The 15,535-nt window shown below is 39.8% G+C and overlaps 1 long non-coding RNA gene across 2 annotated transcripts in view; it reads right to left on the reverse strand.

Annotated features, from left to right (window-relative positions):
- Window positions 1–12,983, reverse strand: part of LOC136392213 (uncharacterized) — a 32,321-nt gene extending 19,338 nt beyond the window's left edge. Inside the window, exons 1-2 of one of the 2 annotated variants that reach the window (XR_010748923.1) lie at window positions 12,703–12,983; window positions 3,180–3,263 (exon numbers count right to left, since the gene is read on the reverse strand). This is a non-coding gene — a long non-coding RNA (uncharacterized lncRNA). The remainder of the gene's footprint in view (window positions 1–3,179; window positions 3,264–12,702) is intronic. The other variant, XR_010748925.1, reaches the window with a different exon arrangement.
- Between the last annotated feature and the right edge of the window lie 2,552 nt (window positions 12,984–15,535).

A 15,535-nucleotide genomic window follows, 5' to 3' on the forward strand; every position in this document is an offset into this window, starting at 1 on the left:
CTTGCCTGTAGGCGGCTCCGGGGTCTTCATCCCTTTCCCAGACTGGCAGATTTTGCAATTGGTGGAATGCCTAGGGACGAGACTCAGACCAGGATGTGTAGGGGACATTCTTGTCCACCTGTAGACATTGTTAGGGTTCAGAAAGAAATTCCTCTCTTTTCTGAAGTGGTGAATGTTCCAGTAGAACATGTGTGTTTTTCTGTGTCTGTACCAGCTGTTTAAAGAAGGTGCTCAGTAAGTCCCCAATACTCCTAAACTTCATTGGAATTATACTTGCATTTTACCTTTAATATTTAGATTTCTTTTAAATACTTGTTAAAAGAAATTATTTGATGAACTACAGACCATACAATTTCTAATGTTGCTATATTTAGCAACTGAGGACACAGGATGCCTAGTTAAAATTGAATTTTCAGACAAAAAAATAATTCTTCAAAGGAGATCTATCGCAGAAATTATTGGGATACCTAGAATACTAGAAAGTATTTGTGTTTAACTAAAGTTCAGATTTACCTTAGCGGTGTGTGTAACACTGTATTTATTCTTTTTGTAACTTTCTGTTGTGAACAGTACCTTTCCATTAGGACACCTTACTGGTAGTTGATAACAGAAAATCGAAATTCCTCTCTTCTCTCCTATCTAGCTAAAAATTCATTGAAAGATACTGTCTAAGGAAGTGCATTCGCTCTTCAGCTCTGTGATTATACAGACTAAAAAGAGACCTGGAAGTTAGTACCAGGAAGTTCTCCTTGTCTTTCTTGCTACGGTTGCTTTTAAATGTTGTCTGTCGGTCTGTTGATAAAAGCACAACCAGACAGCATTTGTTGAACTTCCACCCATTCTAGAGATAACCACATGACTCTCTATTTGAGTTACTTTGTGGTGGGGGTTTCTCCTGACCTCACTAAATAAACAAATCCCAACTATCCGACATAACCATCCTACTATTTCTTACCCTTCTGTTACCCAAACACTTACTACAATCTGATCTATCTTTTCACTGTTATCTCCTCAGCACCAGAATATGTTCCTTAGGCATGACAGGTGCACAGTAAGAACTGAATTTATACAATGAATGGAAGAATATAGGTACTGTGGTATGGGAAAAGAGGAAAATTATTAACATAGCTGCCAAGATAATAATAATACATGATATAGAAGGTTCCTTAATTTCCTAACATGGAACAGTATCTTTCATAAATTTCCTTCAGTTTTTCTTATACAAAATGAGAATTGCCCCCTTCATTTGTGAACCTTTCCTACAAACACCGTCATACGAAAATAAAAGAGTTTCCAATAAAATATTTTTCAAGGAGGATTCAACCTCAGTTCTGTTTTATAAATGAGATGGAATAAGATAGTAACAGTTCCCACATATGTCCTGAGCGGGATTCACCAGGCAAGGACATCTGCTGCTGATGTTTGAGTATGGAACTATATTTAGCACCTGAGACTGGCATGGTAGTGGAAAAGAAAAAGGAGGGAGAGAGAGAGGGATAGAAGCAGATGGTCACTCCTCTTGTATTTCATTGATTCACCTTGGGAATCAAACTCAAGTCGTCATATGCTAAGCTGACACACTAGGCTGACACGCTATCCAAGGAGAAACCTGCTAGGGTTGATTGAACCTTAGTCTTAAAATTCAATCCCAGTATGTGGGAAAACACATTTTTTATTCCTTCATCCACAGTTTTAAATCTGCTTTTCTAAATAGTTAGTGGCAGTGTTTTATTTACTGACTTTTAGAGAGAGGAAGGAGGGAGAAAGAGAGAGGGAAAGAGAGAGAGAGGAGAAATAGAGAAAGAGGGGGGCAGTAGCAGGAAGCATCAACTCATAGTAGGTACTTCCTTTATGTATCTTGACTAGAGAAGGCCAGGGTTTCAATCTGGCCACCTCATCTTTCCATATCAATGCTTTATCCACTGCAGCACCATATAACAGGCTCTAGAAAATTTGAACATTCTGTTTCTCCTCTGTCCTGATTCTAAATATAATGCCAAGGGCAGCTGGACCTAAATTTAGAGCAATTGTCGTTCTATATAGAAACTGATAAGTAATTCCTGACCAGGTGGAGGTGCAGTGGATACAGCATCTGGCTGGAATGCTGGAGTCCCAGGTTAGAAACACCAAGGTCACCAGCATGAGCACAGACTCATGAGGCTTAAGCACAGGCTCGTCACCTTCAACACCAGCTCCCTAGCTTGAGCATGGGATCATAGATCTGAAACTACGAACGCTAGCTTGAGCCCAAACTCACTGACATGAATCTCAAGCTTGCTGGTGTGAGCAAGGGGTCACTAGCTCTGCTATACCCCTCTTGTCAAGGCACTTATTAGAAAGCAATCAGTGAACTGAGGTGGAATAAAAAGGAATTGATCCTTCTCATCTCTTTCCCTTACTGGCCCTTTCTCTGTCTCTCTGTCTCTGAACACACAAAACAACAACAGTAGTTCATCCAACACTAAATCTTTACAATAATAGTCCTTCTTATTCATTAAACAGTCATTTTTCCAGAAATAAAGGATTTATAGGAATGGTTGGTTTCTGGTCCTGACTCATGAGCTCCCTTGGTTAGAGTGTCATCCTAAAATGGCAAAATTGCAGGTTCTGTTCCCGGTCAGGGCACAAATGGGAAGCAAACACTGAATGTACCGCTAAGTGTAACAACAAATGAATGCATCTCTCAGTCTCTCTCTCCCTTCATCTTGCTGTCTAGCTAAAATCAATCCATAATATTTTCTAAAATTTAAAAAAAGGTTTGCTTCCAAAAAAACAAAACAAAACCCTAACCACAATGTTATTTACACAAATCCCACATAGTTAAGTACTAATTCCGGGCTTTAAGAAATCTAAACACCAGTCAGAAGAATTTAGAAATAAAACAACTAGATGTGCTATTCTAATCTCAAATTTTAAGATCTTAATAAAACAATGACTGATCAACAGGATTTTAAAAAACTCTCTGAGATCCACACCGTGTCACAACGTCTCTCTCCTTGAGTATAAATTCCTTTTTCTTATGAATATGCAAATATATCACCTATGTGATTATGTCACATTACATGGCAAAATTAAAAGAATTTTCAAATGTGATTAAGGACCCCAATAGGAGGAATTTAGTTAAGCACCAAGGAGACTATCTGTGGGGGCCAGACATTTAGAGGGGACTTGGGACTTACCTGAGCTCAGAGACTGGAACCTGAAGAGAACCTCTCTTTTTCCATTGCTGGCTTTGAAGAAGCAAACCCTCTGGAGTACAGAAGCTGCAGGGAAAGGAACTCTCAACAACCACAGGAACTTGGAAGAAGACTTCGAGCCTTAACTAGCACCAGAGGCCTACACTGGCATCTTGTGGCAGCCCAGAAAACTCTGAGAGGAGACCGCCCAAAGCCATGCTCAGATTTCTAACTCATGAAAACTGCGAGGTAAGAAATGTACTTTTCATTAAGTTCCTGTGTTTCTGCTCATTTTTTACACACCAATAGTGAGAGAAAGAAGTATCAAAGCACTTTTTGTTAAAAATCACCTTGTCCTGACCTGTGTTGGTGCAATAGAAGAAGCATGGACCTGACTGATCAAGGAACCTATGGGAGTTGATGCTTCCTGCTCCTTCCCCCTTCTGTTTCTCTGTCTCTCTTCTCTGTGAAATAAATAACGACTTTAAAAATATTTTTTAAAGAGACAGTCTAAAGCAGAAAATATTGAAACCTTTGTTCAGAAAACATACAGAAACATGTTAAGACCAATAAAGAATTTAAGAATTTTCTCCCATAAGGCAGAGATGATCAAGCTCTATTCTTTAAAAACCAAAACTATACAAAAAGTCTACCAGAAACAAGCTTTGTCCATAAGCACAGATTGGTTTAAAAATAAGATGATGCAAAAATATAGTCCATTAAAACATAAATCTTAAAGCTAGAATGGCTATTGTACTAACACCAACTGGTCTTCAGAATAAATCATATTATCGAGTATACAGATAAGTAATTTATAATAAAAGCTACACTTCATTACAAACACATAATCACAAATATATGACTCAATAACAAAACTTCAAAAGACATTAATAAAAACTAATGGAAATAAAAGAATATAAATATCAAAATTAAAATTGAAATTTAGCATTCCTCTAATAAAAAGAGAAAATCATATTTTACTGATATTTAGAAACTCTTCCACCCAACATCAACAGAACAATTAGCCATGCAACTTTACACTGGAACATGAAAATAGACAATCTGCTAGACCTTAATCTCAATGAGTTTCATAGATTTGAATTAAGACAGAATATGTCTTTTAACCAGAAAAAAAATTAAAACAAAAACTATCCTATGATATGGACAAATTATTTGAACTGACATTTTGAATCAAATATAAAAATACCCAGATAATTCATTAAAAAATGAGAAATACAAATTAACAGCACTATATGTCCATCTGAATTGGTAAAATTGAAATGACTGATCAGACTGTGGTAGGCAGTTAGACAGACATGAGCTGAACAAGGACTATAGGCCAAGGCACACAATGTCACTTCCCAAATAACACCAGTGGCATAGCAACAGTCAGTACTGGGTAACAAGGTTCTTACCCCCAGGGGGACCTTTCCTTCAACAACACATCCCTGGTCAGGTGGTTCAGACCCTCCGCTGACCTTTTCTCCCCTGACAGATTGCTAGTCATGCAGGTTAGATACCTAAAAAAGGGTAAGGAACAAGGGTGCCAAAGAATATTCCTTAAGCACTGAGCCCCTGACCAATGAGGTTCTGACCTACATCAACTACATTGAGATCTCAGTTGACTTCAGCTTTAGGCCCAGAACAGCAGCTAAGCCAGACAAGTGATGCCAAGGCTGACCATAGGACCAACTGCACTGACGAATGACCTGCCCTGACAGGACCTTAAAAGTACACCTGGATACCCCTCGCCCAAGGTAACCTAGACATGTTTTCTTTGAATATATGTACCCTGATTTATTAATGTCATCCCATTACCATTAATAAAAATTTATTTAAAAAAAAAACAAAAAAAAAAACCCAAACTACATATGCATGCTTAACCAAAAAAGTGTCCAATAAGCTATTAAAAAAAAAAAAAAAAGTACACCTGGAGAGCTGGTGAATAGACCGTCCCCCTCCCCTGGAACCTTCCCAGAAATCTCCACCCCTAAAATCCCTTAAGACAGAAGATCCCCCCAGCTCTCCATTCTAGGAACATACTCCTGCCTTTCCTCCCTCCTCCTCCTCCTCCTCCTCCTCCTCCTTATCCTCTTTCTCCTCTTCTCTCCATGTGCGTTTTCCTAGCCTTGCTCTTTCTCTTAAGTCCTAAGGTACTTGAAAATACTTGCAACAGGAGAGCAATGGGCAGCAGCAGCTCATCCCAGGCTAAACCCCTGAACCTGTCTCCAAGGCTCTTGTTTCTTCTCCCTCTTTGTCCCTTCTGTGCATATTCCTGTGAGCTCATTAAAATCCTGCTGTACTTGCTGCACTTTTGTCTCCTCACTGAATTCTCTCCTCAGGAAGACAACAACTGAGAGCTGGTCTCTGCACCAGCAACCACACCAACTGTTAGCTGGGATGAAATATAACTTGTACTTTCTTACTGCTGATATAAATAGAATGGTGCAAATACCTTTAAAAAATTGCAAACACTTTGTCATACATGTGAAATATCATCCCGTTATTCTAATCATAGGTGTTAATTTAGAAACAATCAGCATGAGAAACCCACTCTGGACTACAAGAAAAGCTCTCTGAAACCAAGGAACAAAGAAGAAAGACACAACAAACCTGGTAGGGAGCGCCTGAATCTCCCCTGCTAACTCCAGAAAAAAGAACAGAAAATACTGCTCACAGCCGCTTGCCTGGCGACCAGGGAGCAAGGTGTGTTGAAAGGACTGGCTTGTATTCCCAGAGGGAAAGGGAGAAAGAGGGACAGATGTAGAGGTGCAGAGGAATGCAGAGGGCTACTTAAAAAGGTGACTAATACAGTGCTGAAGGTGGCCATAGCTGGGGGAGGGACTGATCCTTCCACATAACACAAGACTAAAGTGCTTCGGGATCACAGATTTCTAGACATCTCTCCAGTTCCAACCAGCTCAAGAAGACACAGCTGAAAACAAGAAGTGGGGAGGAGGGGCAGTAACTCAAGTCTCCATGGAGATTTGAGATACACCTCCCCCTAATGAAGCTGAGAAAACAGCCTGCCTCCAGAGAGATTATCTGGTAGAAGAAGCCTTCAGAGTGTCAGGTTACACCCACAACACTCCTAGATACAGTTTCAAGGAAGTCCCCTGCTGAGGAGGCTGAGTTCAGTAAACAAGACTATCACCTGTTAAAAAAACAAACAAATCAAGACTTCAAAGCAGCCCAAATCAAAAAGTGGATTACAGCCTGACCAGACAGTGGCGCAGTGGATAGAGCGTTGGACTGGGATGTGGAGGACCCAGGTTTGAAACCCTGAGGTAGCCAGCTTGAGCGCGGGCTCATCTGGTTTGAGCAAGGCTCACCAGCTTGAGCCCAAGGTCACTGGCTTAAGCAAGGGGTCACTCGCTCTGCTGTAGCTACCTGGTCAAGGCACATATGAGAAAGCAATCAATGAACAACCACAATAAAAAGTGGATTACAAATAATAGCTGATGCTAACCCAAGAAGACCTAGAAATAACACAATTGATAACTAGAGGCAGACAACACCAAGCATAGACTCAAACAGCTCTACAAACAAACCACAGACATAATAGGAAGACAAAGTAGTGCAATCCAAACGAAACCACAAGAGAAACCTTCAGGAGATGAACTGAGTGATATAGAAATAACCAAACTTCCTGATGCAGAGTTCAAAATAATGATTGTAAGGATGCTTAGGTATCTTAGACCAACAATGGATGGTGATTACGAACACCTAAATAAAGAAATAGTGCCCTGGCCGGTTGGCTCAGCGGTAGAGCATCGGCCTAGCGTGCGGAGGACCCGGGTTCAATTCCCGGCCAGGGCACACAGGAGAAGCGCCCATTTGCTTCTCCACCCCTCTGCCACGCTTTCCCTCTCTGTCTCTCTCCTCCCCTCCCGCAGCCAAGGCTCCATTGGAGCAAAGATGGCCCGGGCGCTGGGGATGGCTCTGTGGCCTCTGCCCCAGGCGCTAGAGTGGCTCTGGTCGCAACATGGCGACGCCCAGGATGGGCAGAGCATCGCCCCCTGGTGGGCAGAGCGTCGCCCCTGGTGGGTGTGCCGGGTGGATCCCGGTCGGGCGCATGCAGGAGTCTGTCTGACTGTCTCTCCCTGTTTCCAGCTTCAGAAAAAAAAAAAGGAAAAAAAAAAAAAGAAATAGCAAGTATAAAAAAGGATATTGAAATATTAAAAAATTAGTAAGAGATGACAAATACAATATCAGAAATGAAGAACACAAAGGAAGGAATTAAGAACAGGATGGATAGAGCTGAGGATCAAATCAGCGAGTTGGAGGACAATTTGAATGAAGAAAAGAAAGCAGAGAAGAAAAAAGAAGAGTCACAAAAAGTCTGAGGAAACTCTAAGAGTGCTCTGTGACAACATGGAGAGAAATAACATCCCTATCATAGGGGTTGCTGAAAAAGAGAAGGAACAAGGGATAGAGACTTTGTTCAATCATATCATAGCTGAAAACATCCCTCAATTAATGCAGGAGAAACTCTCACAAGTTCAAAAAGCACAGAGAACTCCATTAAAGAGAAACCCAAAGAAACCTACACCAAGACACATTATAATTAAAATACCAAAGCTAAGTGATAAAGAGAAAATATTTATATTAAAAGGTGCAAGAGAAAAAAAAGCTATCACCTACAAAGAAGCTCCCATAAGGATGACATCCAACTTCTCAACAGAAACCGCTGAGGCCAGAAGGGAATGGCAAGAAATATTCAAAGTAATGCAGAACAGGAATCTACAACCAAGACTACTTTAACCAGGAAAGCTAACAATTAAAATTAAAGGAGAAATAAAAAGCTTCCCAGAGAAAAAAAACCTCAAGGAATTCATTACAACCAAATCAGTGCTGCGGGAAATGTTAAGGGGCATGGTGTAAACAGATCAAAATGAGAAAAGAATATAGCAAAAGAGGAATACAGCTTTAAAGAATAAAATACAAATAAACAACAACATATCAATAACCTTAAATGTAAATGGATTAAATGATCCAATCAAAAGACATAGAGTAGCTGCATGGATGAGAAATCAGGACCCGTACAAATACTGTCTACAAAAGACACACCTTAAAACAAATGATGCACAAAGATTGAAGGCAAAAGGATGGAAAAAAACATTTCAAGCAAATGGAAATGAAAAAAAAAAGCTGGGGTAGCAGTACTTATATCAGACAAAATGGACTTTAAAACAAAGGATATATTAAGAGATAAAGAAGGCCACTACATAATGATAAAGGGAGTAATCCAACAGAAAGATATAACTATTATAAATATCTATGCACCTAATATAGGAGCACCTAAATATATGATAAAAAGCAGACTTTGATGGATATAAAGGGCAAGATCAACAGCAATACTACAGTAGTAGGGGATTTCAATACCCCACTAATATCACTAGATAGATACTCAAGAAAGAGTATTAGCAAAGAAACAGCAGACTAAAAGGACATACTAGAACAACTCGATTTAATAGATATCTTCAGAACCTTTCACCCTAAAGCAACAGAATATACATTCTTTTCAAGTGCTCATAATACATTCTCTAGGATAGACCACATGTTAGGGTACAAAAGTGGTCTCAACAAATTTTAAAAGAGTGAAAAAATTTCAAGCACTTTCTCTGATCACAATGGCATGAAACTAGAAATGAACCACCACAGAAAAGCTCAAAAACACTCAAACACAGGAAAACTAAATAGCAGGTTGTTAAATAACGACTGGATTAAGAATGAGATCAGAGAAGAAATAAAAAAATTCCTAAAAACAAATGAAAATGAGCATAAAACAACTCAAAATAAATGGGACACAGCAAAAGCAGTACTGAGAGGGAAGTTCATAGCACTACAGACACACTTCAAGAAATTAGAATAAGCTCAACTAAACAACTTAACCCTGCATTCAAAGAACTAGAAAAAGAGCACAAGAAAAGCCCAAATGTAGTAGAAGGAAGGAAATAATAAAGATCAGAACAGAAATAAATGACATAGTGGCCAAAGAATCAATACAGAGGATCGATGAAACTAGGTGCTGGTTCTTTGAAAAGGTATACAAGATCGATGAACCTTTAACTAGACTCATCAAGAAAAAAAGAGAGAGGACTCCAATAAATAATATTAGAAATGAGAGTAGAGAAATAACAACTGACACAACAGAAATACAAACTATTGTAAAAAAAAATACTATGAGGAATTGTATGCCAAAAAGCTAGACGACCTAGATGAAATGGAAAAATTCCTTGAAACATACAATCTTACAAAAATAAACCTGGAAGAATCAGAAAACCTAAACAGACCGATTAAACAGTTATCAAAAAACTCCCAACAAAGAAAAGTCCAGGGCATGATGGCTTCACAAGGAATTATACAAAATATTCAAAAAAGAACCAATTCCTATTCTCCTCAAGCTATTTCAAAAAATTCAAGAAGAAGAAAAACTTCCAAGCTCATTTTTTGAGTTGAGCATGATTCTGATTCCAAAACCAGGCAAAGACAATACAAAAAAATAAAATGATAGGACAATATCCCTGATGAATATAGATGCTAAAATCCTCAACAAAATATTAGCAAACCGGATCCAGCAATATATGGAAAAAATCATACACCATGATCAAGTAGGATTTATTCTGGGGAGGCAAAGTTGGTACAATATTTGCAAATCAATCAATGTGATTCATCACATAAACAAAAGGAAGGAGAAAAACCACATGATAATTTCAATAGATGCAGAAAAAGAATCTGATAAAATACAGCACCCGTTCATGATCAAAACTCTCACCAAAGTGGGAATACAGGGAACATACCTCAACACGATAAAGGCCCACAGACAACATCATACTCAATGGGCAAAAATTAAAAGCAATCCCCTTAAGATCAGGAACAAGGCAGGGATGCCCCCTTTCACCACTCTTATTCAACATCCTCCTGGAAGTCCTAGCCACAGCAATCAGACAAGAAGAAGAAATAAAAGGCATTCAAGTTGGAAAAGAAGAAGTAAAGCTATCATTATTTGCAGATGATATGATATTGTATATAGAAAACCCTAAAGTTTCAGTCAAAAAACTACTGGGACTGATAAATGAATTCAGCAAAGTGGCAGGATTTAAATTTAATACTCAGAAATCGGAGACATTCTCATACGCCAACAATGAACAGTCAGAAAGAGAAATTAAGGAAACAATCCCCTTCACTATGACAATCAAAAAATAAAGTACCTAGGAGGAAATTTAACCAAGGAGACTAAAGCCTTGAACTCGGGAAATTATAAAAAAAAACATTGATAAAAAAAATCATATAGATCAATGGAACAGAAAAGAGAACCCAGAAATAAACCCACAGCTCTATGGACAACTGATATTTGACAAAGGAGGTAAGAGCATACATTGGAGTAAAGACAGCCTCTTTAATAAATGGTGTTGGGAAAATTGGACAGCTACCTGCAAAAAAAAAATGAAACTAGACCACCAACTTACACCATTCACAAAAATAAACTCAAAATGGATAAAAGCCTTAAATGTAAGTCGTGAAACCATAAGCATCTTAGAAGAAAACATAGGCAGTAAGCTCTCCGACCTCTCTTGCAGTGATATATTTGCTGATTTATCTCCACGGGGAAGTGAAATAAAAGACAGTATAAACAAATGGGACTATATCAAGCTAAAAACGTTTTGCACAGCTAAAGACAATAAGAACAGAATAAAAAGACAAACTACACAATGAGAGAACAAATTTGACAATACATCTGATAAGGGGTTAATCAAAATTGACAAAGAACTTGTAAATCTCAACACCAGAAAGACAATACAATCAAAAATGGGAAAAAGAAATGAATAGACACTTCTCCAAAGAGGACATACAGATGGCCAATAGGCATATGAAAAAATGCTCAAAATCACTAATCATTAGAGAAATGCAAATTAAAACCACAATGAGATATCACCTCACACCAGTCAGAATGGCGCTCATCAACAAAACACAGAATAAGTGCTGGCCAGGATGTGGAGAAAAGGGAACCCTCCTGCACTGCTGGTGGGAATGCAGACTGGTGCAGCCTCTGCGGAAAACAGTATGGAGATTCCTCAAAAAATTGAAAATCGAACTGCCTTTTGACTCAGCTATCCCACTTTTAGGAACGTACCCCAAGAACACTATAGAACAGCTCCAAAAAGAAAAATGCACCCCCATGTTTGTGGCAGCATTATTTGAATAGCGAAGATCTGGAAACAACCCAAGTATCCCTCAGAGGAGGAATAGATTAAAAAGCTTGGTACATATATACTATGGAATACTACTCAGCCATATGAACTGATGACATCGGATCATTTACAATAACATGAATAGACCTTGATAACATTATATGTAGTGAAATAAGTAAATCAGAAAAAAACTAAGAACTATATGAATCCATACATAGATGGGACATAAATATAAGACTCAGAGACAGGGACAAGAATGTGATGGTAACATGGAAAGGGGGGGTGGCAAGGAAGGAGAGAGAGGGAGTGGGGGGAGAGGAGGGGCACAAAGAAAACCAGATAGAAGGTGGCTGAAGACAATCTGACTTTGGGTGAGGAGTATGCAGCATAATCAAATGTCAAAATAATCTGGAGATGTTTTCTCTCAACATATGTACCCTGATTTATCAATGTCACTGCATTAAATTTTATAATAATAATAATAATAATAATAATAATAGCAGTTGCGTGAAGAGATACCAGTAACTTCAGCATTACCCAGAAATTAATCTTAGGTTTCACCCTAAATTTAGTAAATTATAATTTAACTAGATGCCCAGATGACTTTTCTGACTGTTAAAATCTGAGAAACACTTAAGGTATCTCTGAATAGATCAACCTGCATCATTATCCCTGTAGGAATGGGTGAATTCAAAACACCTGACCAGCTGGCACCACTAGTAATGCCATCTTCATGAGGATGGCTTCTAACACACAGCAAAAGACTTCATATTGTGCTCTCTCAAGTGGAACAAAACCGAGTCATTTAGAAGGCAAAAAATGGTGTTGATATCAGTTTCCAATTGCAGCCAGTTTAATTCAATTTCACTTTAATGTCCTGGAGCTCAGTGTCCTATCTCCCCACAGAAATAACATGTCTCCACTGTAACATTCACTCAGTGTAAACAGCCAGGCAAAGGAAGCCCCGAATCCAGTATCTCCATCCCAGCTCTGCACAGTTCCAGAAGCAGGCATTTTCCAGGCACCCAAGGCAGGTCCGCGGGCTTGGCACTGGAGGGAGAGGTGGGGTGAGCCAGGAGGAAGGGGTGACCAGGACTGAGGCACGGAGCAGGGGTGCCTGTACTGCAGTGCTGGGATGGGGGGAGAACGGGAAACCTGGAACGGGAACCATGAGGCCGGGGTGGGCGTGCAGAGGTCAGGACGGGGACAGAACCCCGAAAACAGGCAGCAGAGAAGCACCGGCTGAGTCTAGAGGTGAAGCCACCGGCCCAGCTCTGGACCAGCGAACATGCCGGTCTGGGCGCGCGCATTACCACGCAGGTCACACTTACCAGTCCGGTGTAGGAGGGACCTCCAGCTGCTGTCCCGATGGGCTCTGCTTTTCCTGTCCTGGTGAGTCCAAACCTCCCACGCAGAACCCGGTGAGTAAGAGGGCACCCGCGCAATTATCTGTGGCGCCCGCGCGGCAGACACCTGTTCGCAGAGCGGTGCTCCGGCCGCCCCAGCACTGCGAGCACCTCTCCTGGTGGTGGTTCCCTCTGGAGCGCGCCAGGAGCCCTGCGGGTAGGCACCCAGGTGGCTAAAGCCATGGTCGTGCCCTGAGGGAACTTGGGGTCCTGCCAGCTGGGACTGGGCAGCAACCTCCTCGTGGTCTCCGCAACTTTCATTACAGCAACTTGCCTGTAGGTGGCTCCGGGCTCTTCATCACTCTCCCCGAAAAGCAGATTTGGCAGTTGGTGGGATTCTGGGGGACTGGACTCAGATGGGGCGGTGTAGGGGACATTCCTGGCCACACATAGAGGCTGTGAGGGTTCAGAAAGAAATCCTTGTTTGTCTAAAGTGGTGAATGGTCCAGAAGGAGATGTGCATTTTTCTGTGTCTGTAGCAGCTGTTTAAAGAAGGTGCTCAGTAAGTCCCCTATACTCCTAAGCTTTAGTGGAATTATATAAATACTTGCATTTTACCTTTAGTATTTAGATTTCTTTTAAATCCTTCCTTAAATAAAAAGGACTATTTGATGAACTACAGACCATACAATTTGTAATGTTGCTATATTTAGCAACTAAGGACACAGTACACCTAGTTAAAATTGACTTTTCAGATAAAAAAGGAATACATTTTCAAAGGCGAATTGTGGCAAAAAGTATTGGGACATACTTACAGTACTAGAAAGTATTTGTGTTTACCTGAAGTTCAGATTTACCTCAGCTGTCTTTGGAACACTGTATTTATTCTTTTTGTACCTTTCTGTTGTGAACAGTACATTTACATTAGGACTCCTTACTAGGAGTTGATAACAGAAGATCTAAATTCCTCTCTTCTCTCCTATCTAGCTAACAATTCGTTGAAAGGTATTGTCTAAGGAAGTGCATTCACTGTTCAGCTCTGTGATTATACAGACTAAAGAGAGACCTGGAAGTTAGCACCAGGAAGTTCACCTTGTCTTTCTTGCTGCGGTTGCTTTTAAATGTTGTCTGTCTGTCAGTCTGTTGATAAAAGCACTAGTCAGCATTTGTTGAACCCTCCACCCATTCCCAGAGATCACCACATGACTCACTATTTCTGTTACTCTGTGGTGGTTTCCCTGACCTCCCTAAATAAAACAGATCCCAACTATCCAACCCACCCATCCTACTATTTGTTACCCTTATAATTTCCCAAGCTCCCATTACTATCTGGCCGACCATTTAACTTAATTCCATTTGACTGTGTGTCTTTGTGGAAATTTTAACTTTCATTCGGGTGGAAATTCTGACCTGTCTTTTCACTGTTATCTCTCCTCAGCACCAGGACAGGTTCCTGAGACATGATAGGTGCACAGTAAAGAGTGTATTTATACAATGAATGGAAGAATATATGTACTGTGGTATGGAAAAAAAAAGGGGGGGAATTAGTAACATAGCTGCCAAGAAAATAATAATACATGACATATATTCACAATGCGATTTGTCCACTTCATTTGTGAACTTTTCCTACAAACACCAACATACCGAAATAATTTCTGCTGCCTTCACAGGAGGTATACACTCAAAATACACAAAACCAAACTGGAATGTTTCACAAAGAAAAAACTGAAGTGATATAATTTCTAAGTAGTAACTTCACCTTTGACAATTTTATTTTGAATTGCAAGGTAAAATGAACAGATAGCATACTTTTTAAAATTCTGTTTCTATGTTTATTATTAATGCTTTATATTTTCAGATTCAGTGAAGATAAAAGGTAGCATTCAGAAGAAAGTTTTAACACCGTCCCTCTCCCTCATACAGTCACTTAAATGGTAATTCTTTGAGTCAGTCTGACTCTCCACATGATATAAAATGAAAGTGTTGCTAATAAAATATCTTTCAAAGAGTATTTGGCCTAAGTTTTCTTTTCTAAATGAGAAGAGATGAGAGAGACAGATTCTCACATATGTCCCACTAGGATACACCCAATAAGGACATCTGGAGCTCAGGTTTGACTATAGAACCTGAGGCTGACTCACTTAGAGCAATCAAGCCATCCTCAATATCCAGAAAACAGTCAAAGCAATCGAGCCTCTGGCTGTGGGAGGGGAAAAAGAAAGAGACAGAGAGAGAAAGTAGCAGAGGGTTGCTCCTCCTATATTTCCTTGATTCATCTTGGGAATCAAACTCAAGTCGAATAGATGCTAAGATGACACTCTATCCACTAATGTACCATCCAGGGTATATTGAATCTAAATTTTTAAATTCAAACCAAATACGTGGTAAAACACGTTTCCTATCCCTACATCAACAATTTTCAATATACATAGTCTAGATAATTAATGCGGTATTTTTATTTACTGATTTTTAGAGAAAGGACTGGAGACAGAGAGACAGAAGAGAAATAGAGAAAGAGAGGGGCAGAAGCAGAAAACATCAACTCATAGTAGACAATTCCTGTACGTGCCTTGAACAGACAAGACGAGGGTTTCAAACTGGGAAACTTTGTGTTCCAGATGGACGCTTTATCCACTGCACCACCACAGGTCAGGATCTAGATAATTTACCCATTCTGTTTCTTCTCAGTCCTGATTCTACACACAACCACAAGGGTAGCTGGAACTAAATTTAGAACAGCAGGGGTTCTATATAGAACCTGGTAAGTAATGCCTGACCAGGAGGAGGCGCAGTGGATAGAGTGCCTGACTGTGACACT

This window comes from Saccopteryx leptura, chromosome 1 (assembly GCF_036850995.1).
Source record: "Saccopteryx leptura isolate mSacLep1 chromosome 1, mSacLep1_pri_phased_curated, whole genome shotgun sequence".
Taxonomy (NCBI): Eukaryota; Metazoa; Chordata; class Mammalia; order Chiroptera; family Emballonuridae; genus Saccopteryx; species Saccopteryx leptura.